At 40.9% G+C, this 7,317-nt stretch overlaps 1 long non-coding RNA gene across 2 annotated transcripts; it reads left to right on the top strand.

The window, feature by feature from the left end:
* The first annotated feature begins 657 nt into the window (after positions 1–657).
* Positions 658–7,047, top strand: LOC128211923 (uncharacterized). Of its 2 annotated transcripts, none has more exons than XR_008257355.1 (5): positions 658–723; positions 1,112–1,172; positions 1,767–1,939; positions 3,631–3,831; positions 4,195–7,047. It is a non-coding gene; the product is annotated as an uncharacterized LOC128211923 (long non-coding RNA). The 2 variants fall into 2 exon arrangements; XR_008257354.1 differs by having other exon boundaries at positions 659–723; positions 1,112–1,181.
* The last annotated feature ends 270 nt before the right edge of the window (positions 7,048–7,317 follow it).

Raw genomic sequence — 7,317 nt, 5'->3', positions numbered from 1 at the left:
ATATAAGTGTCCAACTGTTGTTGTTGTTCTTATTTTTCTTTTTTTTTTTTTGGACTTGTATCGCTGTGTAACCAGGCAAACCAGGATGGAGAATATAACAATTCCCAGCTTAAGACTCCATCCTATGGTGTTACAATATGTGAAAGCGTTGCCAAGGATTGATTAAATTATGAAATAAAATAGAGATTGGTTGATCCTCCAGGGTGTATTTAAAATATCGCTATTAATATTAGAGCCGTTTCCGGATGGTAGTTTAATACTGGCATAAACAAAGACTTTACTAACTATAAGAAAGAAAACGATCGTTTTCAGGGCCACTGTTAAAATATTATATAATAATTTAAAATGTTATATACATTATTTACATAAAAAAGGATTCTCACCCAGGAGGAACGGTAAATTTATAATATACAACGGCTGGTGAATTATTAAAACAACATATAAACAAACTCCCCGAAGCCCTTCTTCCCATAAATGTATGGGGTTTAATGCTTAAAAAATAAAAAAAGAATTAAATAGGAATGCTTGTGCTATTCTACAGGGGTGGCTCCGTTCAGTATTACTATTTTTCCCACCCCGGAATAGAGAAAAGAACGAGTGTGCCAGGTGCCATGATTTAGGCTACTTGAATACTCTCCATTGAAGGAGATACCATGTGGGAGGAAAGTGTCACGTGACAAATTCACTCAATGGCGGAGGATTAAACAGACGGACTATCGAAGGGTAATTTTACCGTTAAATTCACAATGATTGTTAAATAAAACCCACACCACTAGTAGTATTTATACGGGTCAGAGTGTGCACAATTATATGACTATGATACATACTACTGATCGATAGGTATTTCTCACGATCGAGAGTATAAACAAACTTGATCAATGAAAATCACGTGACCGTTGGAATGTGTTTCCCACGGTGAATACTATAACGATTATAGTAAACAAAATTGTAAGGCTACTATTTAAGCTTTTAAGAATTAGTTGTGGTTGGTCAAAGTTTTGTTACTAATTTCCAACCGGTATAATTTGCTACTAAGAATATTTGGCTAGGCCTTGTATTATTCACTAATTTTTTCAATTTATGATAGATAATTAAAAGTTATTTTTGCTAGGAGTCTTGAGGTACTGAACGGAACCTTCCCGACACCTGACCTGGGTAGGATAAAGCTGCCGGTAAAAGGGGTAACATTAATAATTAAATAAGATAAAATATAAATTAAATATGTAAATAATAGCTTAGATTATATATAAATGATGTTCTGTGGGCAATTAATTAAAAGTGCCGACAGCTTCCAGACAACCGACCTTTATAAATAAAAATAAAAATATAATTAAAAATAATGTAACATATTATATATTATGATATACAACACATTGTACATTATGTCTAAATTTTGTCGGTTATCTGGCAGTCAACCAGGAATTTGGCAAGTGACCTAAAGACAGACCTTTGGACAGCCTTGCTGGGGTTTAGAATATTGTTTATATTATAATCCAAACCAGAAAAAGTTAGGGCTGCCCTAAGTTCTGCCCTCTGGCCCCTGTAAGTGTCACAGTGTAACAGAATGTGGGAAGTGTCACAGGTCACTCCACACCGAGCACAGTTCGGATCACTTTTGAGAATATATTTCCAAGCACTTCCTGGGAGAAGTGATGTGCCCAGTCTCAGCCTCGTTATGCATTTATCAATTCTAAAGAAATTAGAATATTTATTTGGAGGCTGGAGACTCACAGAGGTCCTATCAAATGTATTAATGTATGTTTTAGGTGTCCTCGCCGACCGCCATTCATTTATGACTTGCCGGCGGGCTAGTGAATAGACCTCTATGGGTGCAAGAGGGACCGGATCATTCACCTCCACACGCCTGAGGCCCTCCTTTGCAAGCCCGTCAACCACTTCATTCCCCTTTAGGCCAACATGAGCTGGGACCCATACCATGGTAACCTTTTCTCCAGACACTTATTATTTTATTCCAAAATGTCTTTTATCAAATCAGGTCTGGAGCTGCTACCTCTATTTTGTATAGACTGCAATGATGATAGCGAGTCTGAGAGGATAGCAGTATGTATGGGCTTGTTACTGATAACCCAGTCCAGTGCATCTTTAATTACCAAAAGTTCAGCCGAAAATATGGAGAGATGGTTGCTGAGTCTTTTAATATTTTTGATATTTTTGGATGGAATATAAAAGGCACATGCAACTATGCCGGTTTCTGGGTTTTTAGATCCATCTGTGTAAATTTTAAATGCTCAGCATAGTTTTGATCAATATGAGAGAGAGTTTCAGCTTTGACGAGGTGCGGCAAGTCTGATTTCTTTATTATTTAAGAGATAGAAATGTCAACTGAAGGGTCCTGGAGGGTCCACGGAGGAACCTTAGACGGCCTCAGGTCTGCCACACTTACATCTTTGAGCCCGGCCTCCTCAACAATGCTTTGGGTGTAAGCGCCAAAAGGCATCGCTCTATGTTTACCCTTGTCATATTTTGCCTTGATGAAGAAGCCGGTCCCAAAGAGGTCACTTACAGGGTTACCTATTTTCCGGGACTGTACCCTAGCCCAGAAGTTAATGATTTGTTGTCTCCTCCGCAGGGTCAAGGGAAGTATCCCCGCCTCTTCCTCGAGCATGCATGCAGGGGTACAGGGAAGGGCTCTCAGAGCTATTCGAAGGGCTTTATTTTGTATATTTTCCAAGATCTTAAGACTGTTTGGCGAGGCATTAACATAGACTTGAGCACCATAGTCTATTTTTGAACGTATTAAGGACTTATATATGACCAGTAGACTGTGTTTGTCTGACCCAAAATCTGTTCCACATAACATTCTCATTAGATTTAAGTCCTTTTCACATCTTTCTTTTATGATCTTAAAATGTTGTACAAATGAGAGACGTGGGTCAAGATAAAGGCCTAAAAAACGTACAACTTTTTCAAAGATGATCTTTTGACCTCCTAAAAATACGTCCACGATTTGCCTTGGATTGTTGCCAAACAGCATGCCTACAGTTTTTGTTGTTGAAATTTTGAAGCCCCAATCTATGGACCAATTCGAAATGGAGTCCAGACCTTTTTGTGCTCTTATTTTCAGGTCTTTCAAGTTGGACCCCATTCGCCATGTGCCGGAGTCATCGGCAAACTGGCTAATGACCATACCTGAATTTTTTATTATTTCAGGGAGTTCATTGATAATGATTGAGAAAAGAATGGGGGAGATCACAGACCCCTGGGGCGTTCCTCGTGATAGTTCTGCGGGATCCGATATCTCTCCCCCAACTCTGACCATGATCCTTCTGCCCTCTAGAAAAGCTCTGAGATAGTGAAAACAGTTACCAGTTATGCCATATTTCCGCAGCTTTTGGAGTACTCCAAAATGCCATGTCAAATCAAACGCAGCCTGTAAATCCAGAAAAATAGCAAGGACATAGCGACTTCTATTTTTGGCATATGTGACATCGTGTTGTAGACGACCAAGCTGATCCAATGTGCTCCGTCCTTTCCGAAACCCGGATTGGAAGCGGTTAAGAATTCCATTGGATTCAAGCACGTGCTCAAGTCTGTTTTTAACCATGATTTCAACAAGTGATGTTAGACTAATGGGCCTGTATGACTTAGGGTCGCTTTTGTCTTTTCCAGGCTTTGGAAGAGGCACAACATGGGCTGTTTTCCGCTCGGAAGGAACCACCCCACTCCGCCAGACCATGTTATACAGATGCAGCCAGATTTGAAGGGTTGCATCCGGCATGTGCCCAAACATCAGATAGGATATTCTATCAGCCCCGGTGGCGGACTTTCTCCTGCTAGCAATGGCTGACCTTAGCTCACTAAGTGAGAAAGGTAAATTTAGTGGCGTTGAGTTGTCCCCTGGCTCGTTTAAAATATCTTTATGTTCTTTCTCGAACCGTGTTTGGAAGGCCAAAGTTTCAGGTGGAAGATTACTATCACTAGATATTGATTTGTAATGTTTTATTAAAAATTGAGCCTTTTCAAGGGGATTTTTAGCAATTTTGTCTCTGTATTTAAGTAGTGGTACAGGGCAGGTAGAATGACCTTTTATTCTGTGAACCTTGTTCCAAAAATCCTTACTATTTGACTTATTTAACCTCTTAACTTCTGTTTCCAAAGACCTATATAAAATTAAATTATTAGGTGAGGGATTTCTTTTTAGGTTATTTAATGCCTTTTTTCTACCCTGTACAGCCTTGGAGCATTCGTCCGTCCACCATGGGACCGTTTGACGTTTGGGCCGCTTACCGGAAGAGGAGGGAATACAACTCTCAGCTATGGATAGTATTTTATCAGTCAACTGCCGATTAAAATGTTCCACCTCATCCAGATCAAAGTCAGAGAGAGAGAGTCCCAGACACAATCTTTTGAATTCACACCAATCAGCCTTTTCAAAGTTAAAGGATGGTTGGCAAGTCTCATGTGAATTTGACCCTCCGATATTAACATTGTGGAGGACTATAAGGCAAGGAAAGTGATCCGACCCAAGATTGTCGTCTAGGACCCCCCATGACGCGACATCTGCCAAACAGACACTGACTATGGTGAGGTCAATGCACGTGGAATTACCTTGTGCATCAAACCTGGTTGGTGCACCATCATTCAGGACTACCAAGTGTGAGTCTTCTTATCCAAGTACAGACGTCCTCACCGTATTTACAGACTTTGTAGCAACCCCACACTGGGTGATGTGCATTGAAGTCCCCAGTGTATACCAGTTTCATTATATTTGTTTTACTCCGTATATTACTCTCGAGTGTAGTAAGAGCCTGAATGTTACAGCCCCAAGAGTAGACATTTATAAGAACAAAAGGTTGGTGCTTTGTTGGGTAAACAATAATTGCCAGTGCCTCTATGGCTGTGCCGCCATCAATTTTTAATGGAACAGTGATTGAAAGAGTCTGGTATTGGATATTGTGCTTTATATAAACTGCTAACCCACCGGCTACATTATCATTTAAGTTTGTATGATTTATAAACTCTGTATAATAGCCGGGGATTGATTATTGATTATTCCCCTTAAATTTAGTTTCTTGGATGCACAATATATCAATACTATTTATATCTGTTAGATGTTTTAACTCTGAATGTTTACTAGATGAAAGACCCCCACAGTTGAATGATAATATTTTTAGATCCCTATCCCTATCCATGTTGTTGAACCTGCAGAGGAGATTAGACCTTTGGGTTTTGCCCATTGGAGACTGTGAGTAAAGTCTACGACTCATCCTCCCAGCCCTCAGTTTACCAGGTGTCGAAGGACCCCTGTAGTGGTGCGCTGGCAGGTTGCGTGATGGCCTTGAGGGACGAGCCACCTCAACCCTGCGGTCTTGTACTAAATTTCCAGAATTGCCTGCTTTTCTTTCATTTTAAGATTTCACCAAGTTTGTCTTAATTCTATCTTCTATATATTTTTCCAAATGAGGCTCAGACGGTCTTGCTTTATCCAAAATAACATTTTTGATTAGGGTAATGAGATCTTACATTACAATTGTAGAGTCATGGTTTTCCCCCATTATTTTAGAATGATTGTTTGAGATTTTAATATTATGATTTAGAATGGGGGACGTCTGGGACTCTACCGCACGGTATGTTGGTGGCTGGCTCGTTACTGGTGTCTCCTCAATGGCCACCACTTCACTTATGCTTTTGTAGAAAGAAGAATGAATGGACACCATTGAGTCCCTGTCCGTCACATTGAAGTCAGAGCAGTCACTAACAGTGGTCAGTGTCTCTGACCCCAAAGCGCCGGACAAGGGTTCAACCGACCGGTCTTGGCTTTTTGGTGTTGATGCCATTTGACCCCCTTCCATTGGTGGGGGGTATTTTTAATGACCTTGGGAAATTCCTGGGAGACAACTTTGTTTTTGTTGGCCAGTGGCATTGAGTTATTACCCTTTTTGGGTGTGGCCACATTTGTTGTTGGGTTATGACCCCTGTTTGGGGTTGTTTCATATCCCTTGTATATCCCAGGGTTACATTTTTGTTGTGCCATTGTAATAGAGTTATGGGTGGACCGGTTTATGGCAGAGTTATGGTGGTTGAAATTTTGAGAGAATTTTGAGTCCATTTCACGGAATATCCTCTCAGCTGCCTGCCAGGTTATACAATGGGCAGCCATTATGGTTGCGATGACTCTGGCCTTTAAGAAAGAGACACACTGCCTGTAGGCAGCTGAGTTGGCATCACCACAGTTTTTACATCTGCGGTTTGGGTTTTTGCAATCCCTAGTAGAATGTAGACCAGCGCACCTAGCACATGCTAATAAAAGTGTACACTTAGGGGCCTTGTGACCAAACCCTGACATTTAAAACACCTATCAGGGTCCTCTTGTCTAGGGTGAACATATAAGATAAGGCTCGTGCCACCCACCCTGACGTACCTCGGGAGGCTCGTCTGGGTGATAAAACTTATCCCCACCAGCCGGGGTAATCCCGGTGATGGTGGGGCCTCCAGACGCTCCAACCCCAAAATATGGCACTGGACGCCTGGCGGCAACTCCAGACGATCCCCAAGGCCCGCCAGGTCCTCATTCTCGGGGACCCCAGCCAACACTCCACGAACTTTGTGTATGGAGTGGGGTAGGGAAGCACGACAGTCAACCCCCATGAATTTAAAAATGCCCATATTTATTAACTTGACAATTGCCTGGGTAGAAACCAGTTCCAGGAGAAGGGCCCCAGAGGCTAGTGGGACTGATCGTTTGACCAGGCGAGGGAGGAGCTGACCCAGTTCTGATGCCAGTTTGAATATGGACCCCTGGCTGGTCAGCTTCACCCCCCCCCCCCCCCCTACAATAGCTCGAAGGATACACTTGTGCATCATAGTGTTATGAGTTAAATGATGACTATCCCTGGTGCACAGTGCTTCCCCAAGCACAGGAGACAGGTCGTTTGACTGTCTCCTAGTATTGTTTTTTTGAAGAAAGGTATCACCAGCCATTGTTAACAATTAAATTTGTAATAAAATCAGCAAGCAAATTATAAAATAATTACTGGGGATCCTAGCCCCTATATGTAGAAATGCTAAGACTTTTGTATAAGACGTTGTGTAAATAATATTGGTGTAATAAATATTGTTGAAAATATTGTTATTGTTATTAAAAATAATAAAAAGTCCAATGCACCGATAAATAAGCTCACAAATTTTATTGAAATAAAGGTGGAACTGCTTGACATTTGATTAGGTACTACTGAAGGGTTTAAATTTAGAATTTAGTTTAGTCAAGCAGTAGCCTAAATATAACCGAAAGCTAAAGGGAAATAAATATTATGTTTTCTTTCAATACTTTCAGCCAAACATAAATTATTTATTTAT

Source organism: Mya arenaria, chromosome 12 (genome assembly GCF_026914265.1).
Source record: "Mya arenaria isolate MELC-2E11 chromosome 12, ASM2691426v1".
NCBI lineage: Eukaryota > Metazoa > Mollusca > Bivalvia > Myida > Myidae > Mya > Mya arenaria.
The sequence above is the reverse complement of the archived record's forward strand: the minus strand, read 5'-3'. Positions and strand labels throughout refer to the sequence as shown.